General features: G+C 42.1%; 1 protein-coding gene across 5 annotated transcripts in view; it reads left to right on the forward strand.

Annotated features, from left to right (window-relative positions):
• Positions 1-558: 558 nt before the first annotated feature.
• Positions 559-22,534, forward strand: part of DUSP16 (dual specificity phosphatase 16) — a 67,783-nt gene continuing 45,807 nt past the window's right edge. Inside the window, exon 1 of one of the 5 annotated variants that reach the window (XM_035551078.2) lies at positions 559-1,125. The gene's annotated coding sequence lies outside the window, so the exon portion shown is untranslated. Of the gene's footprint in view, positions 1,126-1,253; positions 1,417-22,534 lie in introns of those variants that run through there. The other 4 variants (XM_035551081.2, XM_035551082.2, XM_035551077.2 and 1 more) reach the window with 4 other exon arrangements.

The following is a 22,534-nucleotide window of genomic DNA, read 5'->3' on the forward strand; positions in this document are numbered from 1 at the left end:
GGTGATAGCCCTCAACTTGCCACGGAGCTCCGCCGCGGGCCCAGGCCCGGCGGGAGCAGGCCCACGGCACCCCTGGGGCTGGGGACACAGGGGGACGAAGCCGTCCCTCCCTCCCCGTCCCGGCGACCACGGGGCCCGGCCCGGGCTGTGAGGGAAGGGACCGCAGCCGGTGCTGGTGATCGCGGCGCCTGCCCCGTCCCCGCCGGCCCGCTGGGCCGGGCCGGGCCGGGCGGGCGGGTGGCGGCAGCCCGTTTGAATCGCTCGGCGGCCACGGCTCCTCCTAGGGGCCGGCCCCGCAGCTCGGCCGGGAGGCCGGGGGCAGCGGACGCGTGTCCAGCCCCCCGCCCCCTCCCCCCAGCCGCCGGCCCGGTGACAGCAATGCACCCGGAGCTACCCCGGCCCGGCCCAGCCCGGGACCGGGTGTACTGGTCCGCGACTGGCGGACCGCCTCCCGAGGCTTGTCTCCCCCCTCCTCCGGCTCCCTGTCCCCCCCTCCCGGCTGAGTTCATTCACCGGGATTGGTTTCAAATGACGCCATCGCTTTATTTTTACACCAATGACCTCATCCCAGCAGCTTGAAGTTTACTGACCAGCAAAACTCTTTTCTCTCTCCTTCCTCCTCCTCGGGTCTGTTTGCTCTACCCATTTATTAGGAATTGTTTGGTTCCTTTCAGGAACGGGAGGCTTAAAAAAAATTAAAAAACAAAACCAAACCAAACCTCACCACCAACCCCAAACTTTCTTCCCCTCCCGACCTCCAACCCCCCCCCCCCCTCCCCGCTGTCCCTTTTTAATTCTCTCAAGCCATCTTGGGGGGGGGGGGAGGGGGGGGAGAAGACGAGAAAAAAAAGCTCCGAATGTTTCCTTTTTCTTCTCCTCTTCCCTCAGCCTTCATGCTTCCCCCTCCTAAAAAGACCAGAATAGCGTTTTTTTTTTTTTTCCTTTTAAATTGCTGTTATTTTTGACTCGAAGAAGAAGGCGAAAGAGGCGCTTTCCTAGCGGCTGGAAGGAGACAAAAAGTTGCTTTCTGGCGGCAGCGGAGAGAGAGAGGCTGGTGGCAACTTTTATCCCCGCCGCGGGGACAGACCCGAGGCAGACAGACAGACACAGACGGGGGGTGCGACAGTAAGTGCCGGGAGGAGCGCAGGGGTCGCCGCCGGGACCCCCGGCCCGGGGCTGCCCCGCGGGGCAGGGGGGTTGGGGGGGCCGGGCCGGGAGGAGGAGGAGGAGGAGGAGGAGGAGGGAGGTGAGGGAGGGTTCCCGCCGCCTGCCCTCCTCTCCCATGCCCTTCTTCGCCGCCCCCTCACCTCCGAAGGAGAGCGCCAGCCGCGGGCAGGTCGCTGCCCCGCACGGGCAGGCTCCGGCCTCCTCCTCCTCCTCCTCCTCCTCCTCCTCCTCCTCCTGTCCCCGCCGATGGTAAGGAGAGGGGACTGAGGGGGACAGGGGGGCACCGGCCCGCCGCAGCCCGGCTTTTCCAGCATCGGGGCCGGCCGGGACCCCGTGGGCAGGGGCGCGTCCACCTGCCCCGTGGCGCAGAGGAGGGGACGAGGGGCGAGGGGCTGCCCCGGGGAGCGGGGAAGGGCAGGCAGGGATACGGGGCAGACCCCCGGCTTTCTCGCCGTGCGCCGGAATCACCTTGGGAGGGTGGCTGGGGGTGTGTGGATGAGGCTGGATATGCGCGGCTGTGTTTCTGAGCTGGGCAAACGCACCGGCGTCCAGTCTGCCTTGCACCGCCGCCAGCGGCCGAGGATGCTTTAAAGCCCCGAAGGACTCCCGAAGAAACCTGAAGTGCTAAGCTGGGCTTGGGAAACATTTAAATTGAGGCAGCTGACAAAATGGAGGCTGCTGTGGAGTCTAAGAGTGAAGCAAACTGCAAATTGTTAACCTGACAGTGTGATCACGTAAACTTGTAACTCTGTGGCTTGTGCTGGTACGCAGCCTGACAGATCCCCTCTTCTGCCTTTATTTTACTTTTTTTTTTCCCCCCCTAGAAGCCACAGGGAGGGATGATGAGCTCAGCGCACACAGTGTGTGCAGAACAAGGTGTATGGGATGTGCCTGTTGCAAAGCCTGGCCAGTGGCAGGATTTTTCAGCGGCCCAAACCATTTTCTTACATGTCAGATGGAAAGGTGTCTTTTAGAAAACAAAACCAAGGAGAAGTTATTTTATTCTTCTGCTGTTTCAGTTGGTTGAAACAGAAATCGATCTTTTGGTTTTCCTATAAGTGAAGGGTGTAGTCATAGTAAGCTGTATTGTCTGAGCTATGACTAACTTTTTTTGTTCAAACATTCTGTGTATACCCAGCAGAATAAATAGAATAAATAGCACCTTTTTAAAGCTAAAATCAGTTTTAACTGTTTCTCCTTGCAGGAATGTGTTTTGGGGGTTCTTTCAATGACCTTAAAAAAATCCGAAACCCCAAAATGATTTTGTATTCCTTACTTTAAGATCTGTGCTATTCCTGGCAGCGTGTGGTTTGGTAGATACAGAACTTACGAAGTCACAACTGACCAAACAGGGGTTGGTTTAGACTCTTGTGTTTTGAGGGAAGGTGGAAAAACAGTAAGTCTTAATTTCTTTTTATGGCATTCGTCTTGCTGCCCATTGGAAATTGAAGCATTCATCCCAGTTGTTTATGTTGGTTGGTTGGGGGTTTCTGTTTGAATGTGGAGGAAGTATGCAACAGGGGTTCGTATAAGTATTTTTAGCTTTAGTTTTTAGTCACTGAAGATATAAAGAATAGCGATATTCAAAAGTAAATCATGCATTTATTGAATATGCTTATAAATATTAGAAACAAATCTATAAAAATGTTTGAGGCGTTATGAATTCTGTTCATTATGCTTGTTTAATACAATAGGGCTTCAGTCTACCTTAACACACAACTTCAATGTCTCCCTTTAAATGTACAAATAAGTAAAAGCAGCAGAGAAGTTGCCAGTTCTTGTGGTAGTTAGAGGTGGTAGCCATGAAACGTTGTATGATTTAATGTGTGGACAAAAGTCCAGAAAGCCCAACCAAGCATTTAAAATCTCATTACATTGTTTAAAGATACATAAATATGTTCCTGCTCCAGTAGGTCTCATTTTGTTAGCTACCTAAGCAGATATAATGGAACAGAATCAGCTTTAGTCACACCGGAACAACTTCTGTAGGAGAAAATGAGCTCAATTTATCTTCGTTTCTATAAAATGCGTGGTCTTCTTTCAGCAAAGTCAGCTAGCCTAACAGGGATGTTTGCTTTTAGCTAGGATAACTTCACTGGCCATAGGAACGGTATTGGCAGAAGCTCTTTGGGAATGTGTTAAATGGATTTCACCAGGTCTGTCTCCCGAGCCAGCGCTGTCCACTTGCAGGTCCGTGGGCAGACTTGTGGATGCATCTGCCATGTGCCCTGCACCTTCCTTGGCCAGATCACACTGCCCTGGAGGCCTGTGCCTGCATGTGCACAGCAATGAGCTGCAGTCTGGGGGAATGAAGTCGTAGAGGATTGCTAGAGACGGGATAGAGTGAGTGGGTCTGCTGTGCTTCTGCCTGTATGATGAGTATCAGTGATCGGGTGGGCCTGAGGAAACCTTTGGAGGGTGAACTCAGGCTCTCTGCTAGATGCTGAAAAGGCAGATTAGCCACTGGTTTTTGTTACTTGCCTTGGTCTTCAGGTTCTAATGCGTTGTGCAGTAAGAGCTGTTTGCAGAGCACGGGCCTTGCTCAGTCACACAATTTTTTTTTTTTTCCCAACATTCATCTCTTTACTCCCCAGAGCTATTCAGAAGTATTCATTGTTTGTAAAACACATTTTCCAAGAAATGCACTAAGTACAGCTGAAACACTTTTTCCTCAAGAAAACCAAGTCATGATGACACAAGTCATCATGATGACACAAGAACAGTGAGGAAAGCATCAAGGTCGTTCTTGACATGCTGACAATCTTTAATAGACAGTAGGTATAGTAGGAATAGACAGCATAGAGTAGGTATTGTCAAAGGACGAGGGCTGGAAAGAGTGGCACATTCCTCCCTTTTTCTTTTGTCCTTTTTTTTTTTTTTCTTTCATTCAACTCCCAGGAAGAACCCAGAGTTTGGCCTGTATATCCTGTGGCTGTCCTTATACCTTTGTTCTTAAGCTGATCAAATGACTAAAAATTTCTTGCAGTCTTGTAGAACTTTGTCCATGGTTGTGTAATAGCATGTTTGTGTGTTATTTAAGAATCATCATCAAGAATCTGTTTTTCTGGGTAATAGGAAAGTTATCCCTGATGCATTGAATGGTATGTTCTCTCTCCTTTCAATTCCTTACACGTTGCCTCCGTATCTTGTGTAGTGACATGGAGAGATTCTGTAGAGCATTTAAAATATCAGTACCTATGTATCATCATTTTAAATATCGGTAATGTTTTTCTGATTTATATGGTGTACCTTTTTACAAGCAAAAGGCAATGTGGCATTCTCGAGGGCTGTCAATTGCATACGTGGCTTGTACTTTCTGAAGAAATCGGAAGACATGGGCAATGGGTTGCCTGGCAGTGTGTGTGTCGGGGCACCTGCCTGGCCTAAAGCCAGCCATACTGAAGGTCATTGGTGTAGTGGGGAAGTGAACACTGTAACTTCAGGTTGCTTCCTACTGGTTACCTGAGGAACCCTATCCTCAGGTGTGTGTTTTTTTTTTTCTTTTTCATGTATCACTGGTTTAATAAATAGTATCACTGCCCTGATTTCAAAGCTAACTGAGAAGAAACTGGCTCTGGAGGCTGAGGAAGCAAAGCCAGAAGCTGAGATGCCCCAACTACTGCAGTATTGCTACCGGCCAAAGAATGCCATCAGACCAGGGGAGTTGATGTTACCACTTCTTTCCTTGCCTTATCTGACCCTTAGGTTGGTATTAGCTTGGCAGCTCCAAGTAAGGCATCTCCGTTATAGTTATTCTGGAACTTCCTATGACACTTGAAGGAGGCCAAAAATATGCATCAATGGTAAAGTTTGGCATCTTCCTCTCAGGGTTTGTATAGCTTTAATCTGAGCAGTTCTTGGTTTGCTTATGGTTAGGGCCTCTTGGTAGCTGTCATAGTCTCCAGTGGAGATGATATTGACCACCAGTGAATTACTATTCCTCAGCGATGAAAGCAAAACTGCATCCTGGATGTGTGTATGGAGGACGGGAGGGAAGATGGGCCTGAGTTCAAGGCCTTGTGTTTCCTTTTGCTGAGCTGTGTAGTCTGCTGCTGAGCCAAGACTGACCTACTCAGAATTGGCTCTGGGAAGACTGGCGTCTTTCCATTTTGTGTCCCTATGAAATGCTTCTGCAGACGAAAAAACAAAACTTAATAATTGGGCAGGCTAGGAAAGAGGGGAATGAGTGCTGCCTCAGTGACAGGCTGCAGGAAGGTGTAGTGACCCGGTCTGTGACAGACCTGCCCCCGCTCCTGTGTTGCGGCCTTGCTGTTCTGGCACTGTGCGAAGCCATAATATCTGTGCTGCGTGAATATGCGAACAGCGCTGCTGAAACAAGGTCCTTCATGGAGATGAAGTCTGCTATCTCTGTTCTTTGTTTGTCACGATGTAGGCCATACCTAGCCAGTAGGAAGCTTCTCCTTGGCATATTCTTTCAGGTAATTTTGCCCCATGTAGTACAAGTTCTCAGAAATTAGGATCAATTCTTTGCACAGACCTCCTCAGATAAGTTTATGGTCACATTTTGTTTCAAGCTTCAGTTATAAACTTCTGTAAGATGTTCAGCAAATAAAGATGTACAAGTGGAGGTGTACAAAGCTTCTTATTATTTGAGAATGAATGTAATCTTTTTCTTCTGTAAGATTTTTATACATGCTATTCAGAGTGATAGCCTGCTACATTAGTGTGAAAATTTTTTTTATAAGTGTGTTCTGTTACAATTTTCTTCAGCAGAAATCTGTGATACAAGCTTTCTAATACTGGAACTAAACCAGGGTTTCCAGTACTGAGACTAAAACAGTGTCATCTGTTTTCACTAGGCTTCATGCGATTTTGCTTTGCTATATTGATCTATGAAATGAGCCTGTTGTACTAGATGACAGATCAGTGTTTTGTGCAAATGCTTTTTTTTTTTTTTAACATCCTTGCCTGTTTGTGTTAATGCTTTTACATAACTAAAGTCATTGTGGGAGGCAAAAAGATGGATCTGAGTGTGTAATGTAGCAACATTGGAATGAGAACTTTACGGAGAGCATAAATTGAGGAGGACAACAGAGACTAATTGTATGAAATTCCTTTTGTGCACACGTTCTTGAGTTTCAATAACTAGTATGTATTCAGCCTGTTGGATTAGAAGGCTTTGGCACTGCATGTGTAGCATAGATGTTACTCTCAAAATAGGAGAGCAACTCTCCCTCCCCCAACAGTATTCCAGATAAAATTGATGCATTACTACATTGTGCTCCTACTGAACTCCTAGTAAAGCATGTTTGAAGGCAGAATAATTCATAATGTTAGGGCTATAAACACTACACTTTTAATAACCCAAGTGTTTTTGCTTCTTGATTGCTTATGTGAGTAAGAATCATTCACCCCAGACTTTAAAGACTCAAATGCCATGTCAGGACTTGGGTTTCTACCTGCAAGATCATGCTTGCAGAATGGCTTTCTTGATAGTGCATATTTCACTAGGCATATGTAGTCCTTTGAGCATGGAAGCCATCCATCTTCTAAACACCAGCTTCCAAATACATCCAAGAAGTTTGAACTACGCTTCAGAGGGCCTTTCTGAAGCATGCCATGTCACTACTGAAACAAGCCGTAATTTCAAAGGTGGATAAGCACTGAGAACATATTCCCCTTAAGAATGGGCATGGGATTATTTTCCAGTCACTGTATTAATACTGTCTGGAGTAAGTATAGCACCTACCATTCATATGGTTCCCAGAAGTATTTGGTTACAGGTGAGAACCTGCCTTGGTGTTGGGATTTCATAGTTTTTTTCTTTAAAAATGTTGCTTGTGTATCAGTGTTTTCTCTTGCTTTCCAGCTCTGCTGTCCCTGGCAGTTTCATGGGAGGCTATTTAAACTCCAGAAAACTGGGAGGGAAGAGAGCTGGAGAGGGACGGAGCAATCTGATAAGTTTCTCTTCTAACCCCATTGTACTCAGAAGTACCCTTCTAAAATAAGAGAATTTAGGTTGAGGCTTCTTACTAGTAAAACTAGGGGAGCAAGCAGAGTAAACTTCTTGGTCTGAAGAAAGATTCATAAAGCTTTGCCAGTTTTTGAGCAACAAAGAAAAATATTCCAGCAAAAAAGTACAGCATTAATCTTAGTGCATCAGACTAATGTATTATTGGGTTCAAATAAGTCTGAAGGTTCACGCTAGATTGAATCCCAATTAGCAGATGACAAATGGTGTCACCACTTCTAGTAGGGCTTCCTCTGCCTCTCACAGATCCCTGGGTGCAAGACAGGTATGCTCCAAATTTGAGGATTGGCTGTGAAAGAGTATCTCTTGCCAGAGCCTGTTCAGAGTTCTGCGCTGATGGTGAGTCTCTTCTCATCGCAATGGGACCGAGTGCCTTCTTCCCTTTTGTCCCAAGCTAATCCTGCACTACTTCTCTCTCTTAAAACCTCTCAAACTCTATATGATGAGTACTCTGAGGTCTTACTGGAGAGATGTAAACAACGATGACTGGTCTCTAGGTTCACAGTTCCCTGTCTCACTCAGACATGCAGCTGAAGGCAAACAGGCAAAGTCTTTATGAGGGCTGGTAAATTCTGTGTTCTTCTAGGTAGGGCATCCCCTGTTACCTCGTTTGTTTCTCTCTCTCTCTCTCTCTCTCTCTTTCTTGCATGTAACTTCTTGTCTGAATATGTATGATTACATATATTTTTTCTGTTCTCTACTTGTCAGTGGAGTGGGGTCTCCAGTGTAGCTGGTGAAAATCCACCACTTCTCATGGATGACACGTTGTGAGCATGCTGTCAGCTTCCCAGTCCTCCGTTCTGCTTGTTAGGTGATCCATGTTTGGATACCATCCAGCTGACACAGCCTGTTTCCTCACTGTAGCTTATTGAGCATGTTGGCTGTGATTTCCAGGTGGACCTATTTGAAGATGTCTGAAAAATCTGTTCATCCAGCCCAGACATGATTATGTGACTAGGCCATTTGTTGCCTATTTCCTCTCAGAGTATTGCTGAAAATTAACTCCTTCAAGCATAAAATGGATGAGAAGGAATAGTAATACAAGTAGCACATATGTCTCTGAGGCATTAGTCAGGACGGCAAAAAAAAGTGTTGAAATACTAACCCACATCATTGCACATTTTGCCAAGATGTGCAAATTCTCTCTTCCCATGGAGAGACTCACCTTTTTCTGCCCCCGCCCCCCAAATTTGTAGGACTTGAATCTTTTTCTCTGACTGGGGTTTGTGTGACTTGCCAGCTCTCCTGCAGGTGTGACCTGTGCTGGAATGAGGAAGTGTGCAGTATCATTTCCCCTTCTGCCTAATGTATGGTTAAACCTACAGAAGAATGTTGAGGAAGCTCAGGCATTCTGTTCCTCTGACAGCCTTCTACAAATACAAGCTATTAATGACCATTGCCTTTAATGGACAAAAACAGTACTGGCAATTCCTTTGTGCACTTTATTTAATGGTGTAACGAGCAAGCACATTAGCTATTTTTATTCAAACAGCCAGACATAAGCCAGTATGGCAGAGTGACTATGAAATGTCTGCATAGCTACATGAGAATACATCTGCTGTTTAAAATTAAGGTTTTTTCTTTTAGTTACGGTATTTTGAGAGGGTTCAACCAATGATTGTCTAATCTTTCTTATTGAGCCATGCCATAGATTTCCAAGATTTTGCATTAAAATAGGCAGAACATTCTTTTCAGTACTGACTTTGTCAACTGTTTCAGTCAATGATGAGGATTTACTGCTGTAGGAGAGGTGGGTGGGTGGCGAAGCAGGAGCCAGTTCAGGTTAAAGGTTCAGTTCTTGTCCTTTTAGGAAGCTTCTGGACTATCTGTTCTTACGTGCTGCTGAGTGACAGGCGCACAAAAAGAGCCGAGTACAGGGACATTGTTAGCAAATGCTAGTTTAAAGAGATGCAGTTTGGGGAATTTTAAAAAGCTTCCAGGTTCCTGCAATTTTTAAATTTATTTATTTCCCCCCCTTTCCTTGATGAGGCTATCTACTTTGGCAGTAAAATGTCTTTCATGGCTTGACAATTAATCTAAAAAAAAATATTTTTCCATTGATAATTCAGGGGTGAGGGGCTGAAGTGAGCATTTGTTTTTTTGGGGTGGGTACATGTGCAACGAATACTTATAACTGAGTATTGACATATGTTATCTTCAGTTCAATTTCATACAAAAAAAATCAAACTTCAAGTCTATGGTAGATGTTAGAGGTCTGGGGGGAGGAGGGCAGGGAAGAGAGAACAAAACAAAAAAAAACAAACGAACAAAAAAATACTTTAATGTTATGCTTTCCCTGACTTGGAACCTGTCTGATACTGGAGTAAATACCTTGTAGTCACATGTTTTTACGTATCTTTACTTAACTAAATTATAAAGTGTGCTTAGAAAAATCTTATTATATCCACCAAAGTAAGGCATTTCTGTTGAGTGTTTAATGTTTGGTCCATCTGTGGTATTACTTTTCAATACAGCCAAACCTTATTCTTTGTCAGCTACTTATCACTTATTTACCTGTTTTTTCTGTTTATATTGGCAAAGCATGCAAGTGCAACTTCCTACTTCAGAGGTCTCTCTCTTTCAAATGTCAATTGTTATACATCAAAGCACAGCTGGAGGAGTCTACCTATTGCTAGAAAATAGTATTACTTTTTTTGGGCGCGGTTGGAGTTGGGACACTCATCAAATAGATCAGCTGCTTTGTGATATTAAGAAGGTAAAGTAATGAAACCAACCACATCTTTCAGCTTCACCACCAGTAGTAAAATAGGCTGACTTATGTTTAAATGTTTAACTCAAAATACAGTACTATCTTCTGATACATGGGGACAGAGCTGTGAGCCTTTTGCTTTTACTCAAAATGCTGTTAAGTTGCATTAGTGGGAAAAATGCTCAGGCTTATCACTTTCTGCAGCTGAAGCTTCAAACAGTATGTCCAGTTCAAAAATCTCTGTGCTATCAGCATCGATTTCTGCCACTGTGGAAATACTAGAGAAGGGAAACATACCTCTTTTCCATTATTCCCTGTTCCTTATGTATTGATCATCTGTGGGAAAAGGGCACCCTATGGGCTAATAAGGGGAAAAAGGAAGAATGTGGAGGCAACAGAGGTGACAACTATTCAAAAAAAAAAAAAAAAAAAAGAAAAAAGTTCTGCATTGGTTGTACTTGACGATGAGCCTTTTAAAGCACAGGAAACACATTTGTAATATGACAACAGGATAGGGTCATTCCGCTTTTGCTAGTAATACTGAGCTTGTACTAGCAGATAACAAAAGAGTTATTTTCTCTGTGTATGAGGAAAAAACATTTGATAAAAGTCTAAGGATAAATTTTAGGAAATATAGCGAAAGGGGTAGCTTCCAGTGAGGTCATGATAGTAAATATTATTTGTGCATCTAGAAAATAATTTCTAAAGATTTAAACAGTAATGAGTAGTGCATTTTGCCTTCGTGAGTCTGTGTTTTGGTTTATAATTCGTGTAACTGCAGATATATATTCCAATCTATATATGCTGGTTTAGAATGCATGGTGGCTGTTGGGAGAGTAATATTGCATGGGTTTGCGTATTTTGTCTTTATCAGTAGGCATTTGTCAATATTTAAGAAAGAGTTGGTTTCAAAATGTTGCCCTACAGACCACATTTTCATGCTGGAAACTTGTAAGGTTCAGAGACATGGGCCTCAAATAGAGCACTTCCAAATCCATGTAAATACATGTTTTTTCAATGCAACTGAGATGGTTTGAAGGAATGGGAAAAATGACCTGTCTATGCATTTCTGTTGTGAAACAGAATGGTATTTTGTTTGTTTGTTTTTCGTGAAATGGAATTTTTCTTCATGCTGTCAGTGAATTATTGTTGGATTTTGTGTTGTTTTATTTTTAATCAGGTACATATATAGTTACTCTAGATGGAAAATAAGCTTTTATTAAAAAAAAAAAAAAGGTTGGCAAATCTTGTGTTCACTATTAGGATATGTCCAGCTCAAGAAGCTGATGTCCTCTAACTATGCTATAGGTACAAATGTACAAGCTTCCCCAGGCTCCTGTGATTTGTCTTCTAACATTTTTGGGTTCTGTTACATGTTTCCATTGGTGTGAATGCTTTGCAAGGACAACTAGTCAGTGCCACTAGGAGCTTTAATCTGAATACACAAAGCAGAAGAGTAGTAGTGTAAAGGCTATTGACAGTGTCCTGCTGCAGCTGTGCTAGTAGAAAAGGTTCCCGAGTCCAGCTGCTTGTCACAGCCCCTCTGCCACTAGTTGCTGCCCTGAGTCTGCTGCTGGGGTAGTTCTGTGACTGTTCATACTTCATTTGAGATGAAGTCAGAGGATGGTATTTTAAGTAGCCCATTTTGCTGTATGAGCTAGCCTCGTCAGGTTTTGCTTGAAGCAGACCAAAAATCTGTTGTGCTGTTTCATAGGCCCTAGGTGGTCATTCGCTTCTATGACAGACCTTAAATTACATGCCCTTTGGATACATAAGTCTTAGAAGTAAAATACTCTGTGGACTGTTCTCTCCTTTACTCTGGACTCTTCCTAACTCCCTATTCCCCTTGTTGGCCAAAAGAAGTAGGTTCAGTAGCAACAAAAGTGAAAAGAGAGAAAATTAGCGTGGATCCACTGAAACTAGTGGAGCTCTGTCCAGCTAGGGCAGTGCAGCGTGTGTTTCTGTAGCAGGTAACAGCAGTCAGACTTTTGTCAGTAAGGCAAACTGGCTTGGTGCTTTACTCTGCTCCAGCCAAATAATTTCTTCTTGCTTCAGAGACCCATCTCTTGGTCCTCTTTGCAGCCACTTGGCCCACAAGCCAGGTGAGGGTATCCTTGGAGTTGCTGTATCCCACAGTGCAGGTATGCACATTGCACCTCGTGGCAGTCTGAAGAGGATTATGGAAACTCAAAGAAATTCCTTTCCAAGCTTATCTTTCTGCTGGGGCAGCCAGAAGTGTATTTGTGAGATGGATTTGTCTACTGGAAACTAAGGCTGGAACCATCATTTTAATGTAAAATCCTAACAGTGACTGTTCATTTGCCACTGTACATTCAGGTTTGCTTGGCTGGGCTGCTGGGATCTCACAGAGCCCTGTACTCCAGTGGAAGCTCTTCTTGTCTGTGACGTGGCAAATTCAGTATTTGAGTTCTGTGAGGAAGCTCTTCTTTTAAAAATGGCAGGATGTATATGCATGCGTGTATATGTTTGCTTTATATACAAACACACACACATATGAGTCCATACACGTACAAACTGTGTGCCTGTCTATATAGACATGTACACAGATATATAACAGACGTACACACTCTGTCCAGAACAGCGTATGTTTTATAAAGCTTTTATTCAAAATGATTTTTTGATGTTTTATATAAAAGGACAAGCAATTAATTAGCTAGGGGAGAAAAACAGCCTTGCAGATAGGTCTTCTTGGACTGGTCATGTATAACGGAGCGAGAAGATCCAGATACATGATCGTCATGAAAGACTGAGTACGTGGCTTTAGTGGTTGTAGCTATCTGAAGAAGGCAGACAAATTTTGCACATTCAGTAGCTTTTAGTGTATCTAATTGAATAGGCATGTGATTTCTGGTCATTACTTGGGCTTAAGAAGGAAATTAAATGAAAGCCTAATCTCTTTCTACTGAAAACTTGAAAGCATTTCTTTTATATCATACTTATTCAGTAAAATAAAAAATCTCTTTACTGCTATTGAATGGATGGCTAGTAATGCCTATTTTTGTTTTTACCCTGTCTAATTTTTGTATTTTGTATTTTTCTTATATTAATTTAAATGGTACTGGTGTTGTCATATGTTTGGAGTTGTCATATGGAATTCTAATTTTCCTTACTTTTTAATTGTTTGTGTCATCTCTGCCAGGTGCTTGGGGTAAGGTGTTGATTTCACCTAAAACTCACTTCAGTATTTCCACTCCTCTCCAGGTGGTGTTTCTGACTTTTTTTTAATCATAACACTGGATGTTTTTGTACACCTTCAGTCTTTTTTTTTTTTTTTTGAGTGCTCTTTATATTTACTTTAAGTAAGAGTATGGTGATAACAGGATCATCATCGCGGGGTCATGTCAAGATTGAAAAGGTTCTGCTGGCCAGAGCTCCTGTCGATGTATGGCTGCTTGCATTTCCATATTGCAGGGTTAAGCATGTGCTTGGCATCAGGCATCTGCACTGAAAGAGATGGTGCTGCAGCAGATCACATGTAGGGCAGATTGGAACCCAGAACATGCTGGTGTTGAAATTGCTGTCCCTAGTCTTGTTCTTGGTGATACTTTGTCAGCTGAGGACTTTTGTCCATCAGGGAAGAGACTTTTTTTTTTCCCCTCTGACCATGTAGACGGTTTTGCTTGCAGCAAATTTACGTGGGTTTATACAAACAAGCCAACTGAAGTAGCCTTCCATTAACCCAGCTCTGCTGTTTAGCCAGGTCCACAGCTCTAGAATTAACTTACAAAGTGGTTAATTTCCGATAACTTTGTCCAGTATTGTTTCTGTCAACACAGACTTCAATTTGCCTTTTTTTTTTTTTTTAAATATTTATGGATCCTCTGAGTTTCTTCCATCTTCTCATTGGTGGGGAATGGGTGTGCATGTGTATAGTTGTATTATATTTTTCTTTTAATTCCAAATCTTTGGAACTTTTTCCTATAGACAGCTACAAAATGGACTTTTTGGTAAGTCTACGTAAGGTTCTTTTAAGCAATTGAGTTGATATGCTCCAAGCTGCATGGGAAAATTTAATGGTGGGTTTGGGTGGGGTATAGAAAGGTGATTCTGTGTCCTCCCCCATTTCCTGCTTATGTTCAGTTACACCTATCATCAGGTTATCCAGATGTTTTGTGTGGCTACTTTTAAACCAGTTTTCCTAGTACTGAAGTTCCCTGATTTTTTTTTTAATTTAATATCACCTATAGCATGTTTTTACAAACACTTCGTACCTCTCCTGAAATAGCTCACTTTAATGAGAATTACATATTTCTGTTATCTACTTGGCCATTACATTCTTTAATTCCCTCATAAATCGTGGGGACATGGTGACTTATTGTTGATTAATCATTTTTTTAAATCTCTCATTAGACTTGCCAGTCCTGACAGTAGATCATCCTAGTCTATCTCAAATTTATCTTTTGCAAGCATCCTGTGTGGGAGAGACTCTTGCAAAGAAATCTGTTTTTCCCTTTTCAGCTATTATCTTGTGTTAGTATTAAATTTAATTGCAACCTTCAATTTTTGTGGACTAGCTCTTATGATTTTTATTATTATTTTGATATGTTTTCCAATCTGATACTCTTTGCTCTCCAAAGGCATTTTTTTTCCTGTCTGCTGTCACTTACTCTGCTTTCTGTTTCTTTACCCAGGCTTGGATTCACATTTTTCTGGGATATACTCATTTGGCCTGTGTAACCTCACGAAAATGTTACCATTTAAGCATAATGACTCTTTTCTTCCCTGGCTTCCTGTTCCCTTTCCTTGTGAAGTGGTATGTATACCTTCTGTAACTTTTAGACTCAGATGGGAGCTAAACATGCAGTTTTTAATTTCCTCTCTTCTTGAATTGAGGATCTTGTGGACTGGCAGTGTTTTAATCCCCATTTTTGAAACTGAACAGCATGGTACTAGTTTTGACAGGATTCCTTCCATGAGTGTGGTGAACTCGGTTATATTATGGCCACTGCTGTTTAGTGGTGAGCTAACAGAAATGATAAATTGGCTTTCTGACTTAGTACTAAAATCACTGCAGGGAAGAGCAGAGGGGAAGTTTGGTTTCTTATTTCCAGGTAAAGAAAAAACAAGGAACCAAAGACGTCCCTTGCCGTGTCCTGTCATGGTTTAAAGACTAAATTGAAATGTGGATTCTCCTTTGTCAAATCAAATTCCTCTTGCATTTGGCATGGTATTTCCCTTACTTCCTTCTCTTAAACAGAATTGACTGGACTCTTCCCCCTTTTCCGTAGTAACTGTGTGATTCCTGTTTGGTTTGTGAGAATTGCAAAAGTTCTGATATTTTCCTGGATTAAAGGTGCCAGATTCTTAATGATTTCTTCCTCCTTCCTTTTGTTCCTCCCCTCCCAACAGCCACGTACAGGCTTCTTGAAGTTTTTAAATTTTTTTTCTTGTACTAGGAAAAGATTCTTCCTCCTCATTCTTAATGGCATTCTTTATGGTTCCTCATATATAGAGTGCTTCAGCTGACCTCAAACATTTTGTAATGCCAGTGCCATTTTACCAGCTAAGCGAATGAAATAGTAATAGCATGCTTCCCACTTCTGAGTCAGCTGTCTTCCCTTCATTTGGGGCACGTAAGTCTCTGAATTCCTTCCTGATAGGTTTCCATTTTGAAAATACACTCTGTCTGGAATGATGTGGCATGTCTGCCAGCATAAAATTGGTATGAAACACTAAGCACAGGGAACTTGTTATCAAAATACTTCTTTTTTTTTTTAAGGTCACTGTTGTGAAAAGGAATGATTAAGAAGTGTTACTCCAGAAGTAGAGAAAAAGCATTAGTGATTGTATCTTTCCTCTACAAAAAAATCAGTGCTGTTCTGAGACCCAGTTACTCAAAAACAAGTTGTAATGAAAATATACTAAAATCCTAGGCTTTAGCTTGGTTATATCAAATACTTGGTAGAACTCCAAAGTGGTAAATAACTCAGTTATTTTCTTTATGGAGTACTAATCTTGTTTGCTTTGGCATCTAAATCCTAAGTCACAGCTTATTTTTACTTAATATACACTTTCTTTTAGAGTATCCCTTCTATGCAGTAATGGAGATATTTATTGCAGAATCCAGGAGGCCCCAGAGGCAGGAAAGAATGGTGTTCACCTGGGCAGTTCTGGTCAACGTAACAAGCACCAGTCATACTGCTGCTGCCACAGTCCTCATTGTCACAAAGTAGTGGTTTTGAGGCCATATTTTGAAAGAGTGTGAGATAGGTGGGTCCTCATGTTGTCTTGTACAGCCCAAGAAGAAAATAAAGACGTGTTCATCTGGTCAAAGGAGCTGGTGTGGAGAGTTACGTTTGCTGTAGCATTCTGAGTAGGTGTGAATAGTATAGTCAAGGCCAAAGGAGATGCCACTGTGCTACTAGCCTATGCTAGTATCATGTGCCTATGCAAGCGTTTTTCATCCGTTTATGTTGTTTAAATTCTCCTAATACTCACCAAAAAAATGGTCTGGATACATTGCTAGCTTTGATGTAGAAGTCTGAGGAGAAATCTGTCGTGAAAATGAAGTAAGTTGATGGCAAAGGGGAGCCTCTCAGCTGTAGCTGGATTTTTGAGTTCCATCAGGAGGGTACTTAACGTGATTTAAATGTGCAGGCAATTGATTTGTAAGTGAAGCCGTTAGCTAGTGACACATTATTCTAGACTGGCCATTAGTTAATCTTGTTTTCTTTCTGTCACCATTTTTATTGCAATGCATGGAGGTTAAAATCCACAAGAAAATGTAGTAATACTGTAAGTTGTATGCCTCTTCGATCACTTCTGTTAACAGCAAGAATTTTTGTTGACGGCTGCCAACAATTGGCATGCACAAGATGACATCTTCAAAGTAAGTCTTAAACAAACAAAACCACCTTTCTTCTGTAACTTCTGATGTTAATTCCTGTCTTTCTACTTTTTCCCTTGAGACTGTTACAAGCAGTGGCTGTTTCCTTAATGTGTGATTAGGTTTGGTGTGGAGGTTTTAACAGATCTAGATTTTGAGACAGCAGTCTAAGATGTGATGGGCTTTACTTTGAGGTGTCAAAATAATGGGATTACACATGGTGGTTCCTGACAGTCCCCAAAACATAGTTCATGTAAACTTTTTTCTGCTCCAGCAGGACAAATTCCTTTTTGGTTAGTGTTGCTTCTGTGTTCTTTATGAACTTACTGAAATACGGTGTGTGTGAGTTAAACAGCAGTTAAGTTTCAGAGCTTTCAAGGTTTTTTATTGTTGTTTCTGTTTTTTTAGGAAAAACAGAGCTGCAACAAAATTAACAAGTTTTCTGATTCAATTTTCAGACCTGTCATTGCCTTTGAAAGTCCCATCAGTTGCTAACATGTAATAGTAACCTTTAATTGAGTTCTTTGTGTAGGATTCATTTATCTCTTAGTGTGGCCATCAACCTCAAAGGATTTAGCTGTGTTTATAGTTTTATAAGGGATTAAGTAACCTACCTCTGGATTCAAAAACAAAACCAAAATTGATTGATGATACAAACAAGGAAACAAAATTATCAGAACTTCAGGAGGCTTAACCTCTTGTTCTTTATGGTTTAGTTGAAACCTGTGAAGCATAAAAGGTGGCTTGGAGTTGCTCTCCTCCATCATAATTATTCAACTTCCAGGTTTTCTTCATTGTTGTGAGACAATCGGAAGATGTCTATCTATGTAAACCGAATGGAAGCATTCCCCTCAGGCTCTTTGCATGGTGCTGCTCTCTTTGTAAAGCTCTCAGTGTTTCTGCTCTAGTAGCACTACACACCATTCCTGCTTGGGTCACCAGTAGTCTGCAGCTGAATTTTGCAATTTGGTCTGTGTCGGGAACTATTGATAATCTAATTCCAGGGTTCAGACATGGAACTTGCTCTTTAGAGAAGCTTTCTCATGGATAAATCTGAATGCATTTAAATGTCTGAGAAGAGGAAGGGGTGGGAGGGAATACCATGGGAATTGCCTGTAGCCTTGCTGGATAGATAAACAGTTTATGGCAGGCCCCAGGAGGATTTGATCATGCCTTAAAAACACTCAAAGAAGGTACCCATAGTTAGATTTTTAGTTAGTCTGGCCCTTTGTGATCATTTACCCCTAAAAAGAAATGTAAATGGATTTTAGGCTTGGTATTGGTTATTCACCAAAAAAGTTTTGGATATGGCTATGGCTTTGTCAAAATAGAAATGTGCTAAAAGGTGCTTACCTAGACTGTTGGTGGCTGTCTGTCTGGGAGGCGCTGATTTAAGCCGTGGGTGTTATATATAGTAGTAAGTTCAAAATGCAGTGAAGAAGAGGGTGATTCTATTGCATGTGATGACACGATAGGATTCTATGGTGATGACAGCATGAGGGTTTTTTTTCAGATGTTCTTCTTGAAGCTTGTGAGCTTTGTCTACTCGCTCCTTTTGGAAGAAACTCCTTATGTGCCTGTGAGTAGCTAATGCAGAAAAGGACTGTGCTTTTCTGTGGTTACAAGCTCAAGTGCTGGTAGTAACGGTGCTGCCCACTTGTAGGCGGGAAGACAAGCAGAAGTTCCAGGTAGATCTGTACCTCTTATGCTGCTGTATGGAGTGGGGCAGTTTCCTTTTTGCACTTGTGAGGGGCTAAAGTCCAGCAAGAGAAATCTTGTCCCCTTCTGTTTTCCTAGATCCAGTGTACTTGAAGCAGAGAAACCATAGCTCCAAAGCTCTCACTAAGCTTCCTAAGAATACTTTTGTTAATTGTAATTGTCTGTGTAGTATAGTTTGACAGGATTAACAAAGCGTGGAGAGCACTTCCTACTGTTCGCTTTAACGTTTTTCTTTTAATGACAAAGTTCTTTGGATTTGACACAGTCTGTTAGCTGCAGCCTTCTGAAGTACAAATAGTGATGACCTGGCATGCAGCACGGTGCTGGTAAGAGGATGTTTGGGCCAAGGACTCATAGCCAAGCTCTTACCTTTTTGCATAAGATTTTCTTTAATGGGAATGTGGAGCAGATGGGATCTTGGTTAAATAATTACTCCCTGACGGAGCGAGTACCGCCCCGAGGAACGCAGTTATGTAACCTGTGTCCCTGCTGTGCTGCATAGGAATGAGGAAGGTGCATGCAGGGGTTGCACGAGCAGTCTTCATGCTGTCGCTTTCTAATTCCAGGGCACTCAACTCTGCAAACTCTCTGGAAGGAGTTCTTAATCTGAGGTTTTACACAATTTGTACCAATAGAGCAGTAATCCTCTATGGGGACTGGTCCTCCTTTCCCATGCAAGCAGTGAGCTTGGCATGGTTAAAGCCAAAGTTACATCAACTCTTGGGGACAACTGTAAGTTTTGTGGTTTAATACCTAGTAGTCAGGTTCATCTTTTTGGGAAAATAGTGTCCTTCTCTTCTCTTTCAGTCATTCCAGCATATTCTCACTCAACTCTGAATACAGACTACCCCTGCTGTCTGCAGCAATTTATGTGTGCTGGTGGTAAGATTATTCTCCAGTCCTTATTCCTGTTCTGCATGTTTGAGCAGAAAGAATAACACAAGCTTAAGAAATCATCTGCTTTTGTTGGTGTTTGGTACTGAAATTGCATACAGCAGCAATTACAGAACAAATCATTCTGGATATGGCAGTGCAGCTCAGCCTAGTCCATCTGCCCTACACTGGGGAGTGCTGTGGAGACAGTGGTTGGCTCAGGTTTGGAAAGCTCTGTAGCTGTGCCATGGGGTAAGCCTGTGCAAATAGACTCTCCTTTCTATCAAGGCTAGCTTGAACACTAAGTTGTTGGTTTTGTTCAGAGCTAGCTCAGGAGTCTTGGATTTAGACATCTCTTCTCTGCATGACAGATTAGTCCCTGCACTGAAGCATCTTGCCCAATGTATGTGGAATATCAGGAGAATTTAGCTGCCAAACACATTTAAAAACAATAATACCTGCATCTTCTTGCTTTTTGACTAAAATTCAGGCATGTGACCATAAGCATACCAAAAGGCATACCTTTGATGACTAGACTCCTTGCAAAACCTGAAGGTTGTTCTCAAGAAGATATATGTAGTTACGCTTTCAACAAAGTGCCAGAAAACTGGGCAAAACTGTGCTTTAAAGCTGGTGGCAAGAACATGATTAAGAAGAATGCTTTAGTCCTGGATAAGCATTGTAGCTACAGGAAGACCAGATGCATTTTCTTTCAGATCTGTCAGAGGTGTTATTTTTTTTCTTTTTTTTTCTTCTTTTGCCTGTTGCAAAGCAGTCTAAGGTAAATTAAGATTCAGACATTCTAAAAAAGTATTTGGATTTGTGCTTGATTTTTCAAGCTTCCAGGTTTTGGGTGATTTGATTTCAGAAGTGTGTGCCTAAGCATCTAGCTTGAGCCTTGTGTGGTGGCTGCAGAGGAAGAAGCCTGAAGGGGGGACGGGAGGAGTGCTTCTCCTTCCTTTCTTTCCTGAGGAGAGCAAGCAGTGACCTCTGGCTTTGTGGTTGTGTTAAACTGTTTTCCTGCACATTTTGACCTGTGCTATAATCATATCAGCGATTTAAATTGGAGATGAGTTTTTTTCTGGAAGAGATTTCCCACCTAAGTCTGCATATCTGAAACAATTTTGGCATTCGTTAGTAGGAATTACCACCATTGTAGGTGGCAAGCTATCTAGCTAATGTTTATTCATAATCCAAATAGAATGAAAAAAACAAACAAAAGCAGGCAACAAACACATAAACTCTACCTGTTGCTGTCATAACTGTACAAAAGCAATTGTGTCTAATATCACCTACCGTCATTGTCACAGGTATCTTTACATCAAATCTTAGAAGTGAAGGAAAAGAAATTTAGTTTTATTTGTAGCTTGAAATGGTCAGAGTTTTTTAGGAAACCTGAAAACGCATTTTTAAGGAAACCATCCTCTTTTGTGTGAGCGTCTCTGTGTTGGGGTGTGCGTGCTGGTTTTGTTTTTTTTCCAAAATGCAAACTTTTTCCAGACAGGGGCTGTAAGAGTTTTGTACGGAGAGTGAATTTTGTTGTTGTTTAAATGGATTGGTTTGGGGACGATGGGCAAAGTTTTAGGAATGCAAACCCTACTTGAAGTTTGAAATAAGAACTGTGAATGTAAAGGTAAATCCAGGTCAAGTTTTGTTAATGATAAACTATTGGATTAACTCAGAGAAAAGTTTGTTTAGGAGGGGGACTGAGATAACATGGTTAGACCCTGTATAGTAGAGGGGCAGGTAATTTATCAAATAGCAAAGGATTAGTAGGAGTCAAGATGTGGGAAATGCTTTCTATGTATCTGGTAATTTTGTGATGACTCCATGATTTTCTTGTTTTGGTGTTAATTCCATGGATTCAGAGTCAGGGTGGTAGTGTTCTTTCTTTGAGGATCTTTTCAGTTTCTTTTTGTCTTTTATTGCATGTTTTCAGTGATGTTGCTTCAGCCAGAATGTTTCCATAAGGAATGTGATTCATTGGGTAATTAATGACATACTTCGGGATGTGCTTTGGACTTCTTGTTTTCCTGTTTGGGAAGAGAGACAGGCTGGATATGGAGATGTTTTGGCAGTCTAGGCTTCTGTTCCTGTGTCACAACTTGGTTCCGTTTCACATCCATGTGTGAGAGGAAGGGCTTGTGCATTCTGGAATTTGTTCCCTCCCTCTCCTATCTCTCCATATTAACTGGTCTCAGAAAAGATGTTCCCTCTCCTTGTGAGACCTGCCTTTCCTGTATCCTTGGGCAGTTGCAGATACAACAGTAATAGCAGGGATCAGCTGGATGCCCTTCTTGTGAACCAAGTCCAGGCGTTTTCTTTCATAGAATAACTGGAATTTAATGTGGTGCTGGCAATGACCATGAGATAATGCGCCTTTTCCTGACTGAGTAGGATGCTTTCCTAAACATGTTAAATGAATTATTATGACAGCATTGTTCCATGAAAACATGTGTAGTATAGGTTTGAACATCCTGACACGATAATTTATTTAATTTTTGTTTGTATGTTTGTTTGGTTTTAAATCTCTATGTTGGGAAACACAGCATCATGAAGAAGAGTGGGAGAGTCTGGGCTAATATTATGTCTGTGATGGTGCAGCCCCAAGAGAAATTCAACTCTTACTTTTGCTTCAGCTGAGTGTTTGCAAGGGATAGTTCCTGTGATTGGCTGCTGTAGTGGGAAACAAGTAGATTAGCTGCAGTTAGGATGTATGTAAAGTATAGATAATTATTGATGGCTATAAAATGAGTGAAACTGTGAGAATTATAATGAGCTGATAATGAGCTTGCAGGTGATGATTTTCAAATGGGCATCTGATTTTATTTTTTGATTTATTTTTTTATTTTTAACCTACAGTGGTATTTTCAATGGCTTTCACTTTCTTCCACCTGAGGATTTTTTGTGCCTTCTAGTTAGAAAGCAACTACACAAGAGGCTGATTAGGCCCTTCTGAGAGGATGGCGGGGAGAGGTAGGGTGGCACCTCAGAGTGGATCTCCCACTGGACCTCCCAGGTGAGAATTCTTCTCCAGCAGCTGCAGGTCTGTCCACCCACCGTGTGTCCCCACTTGGCTGTGCTGCCTGCTGGGGCACCCTCCCATCCAGAAGAGAGGGATGGAAGGGACTAACAGCTACTTTTAAAACTTCTCCTTTATCTTTTTCAGCTTAATTTTGCCATTCATTCAAAATAAGTAGCAATGCTGGTTTGAACAGCTGTTTGA

Source organism: Cygnus atratus, chromosome 1 (assembly GCF_013377495.2).
Source record: "Cygnus atratus isolate AKBS03 ecotype Queensland, Australia chromosome 1, CAtr_DNAZoo_HiC_assembly, whole genome shotgun sequence".
NCBI lineage: Eukaryota > Metazoa > Chordata > Aves > Anseriformes > Anatidae > Cygnus > Cygnus atratus.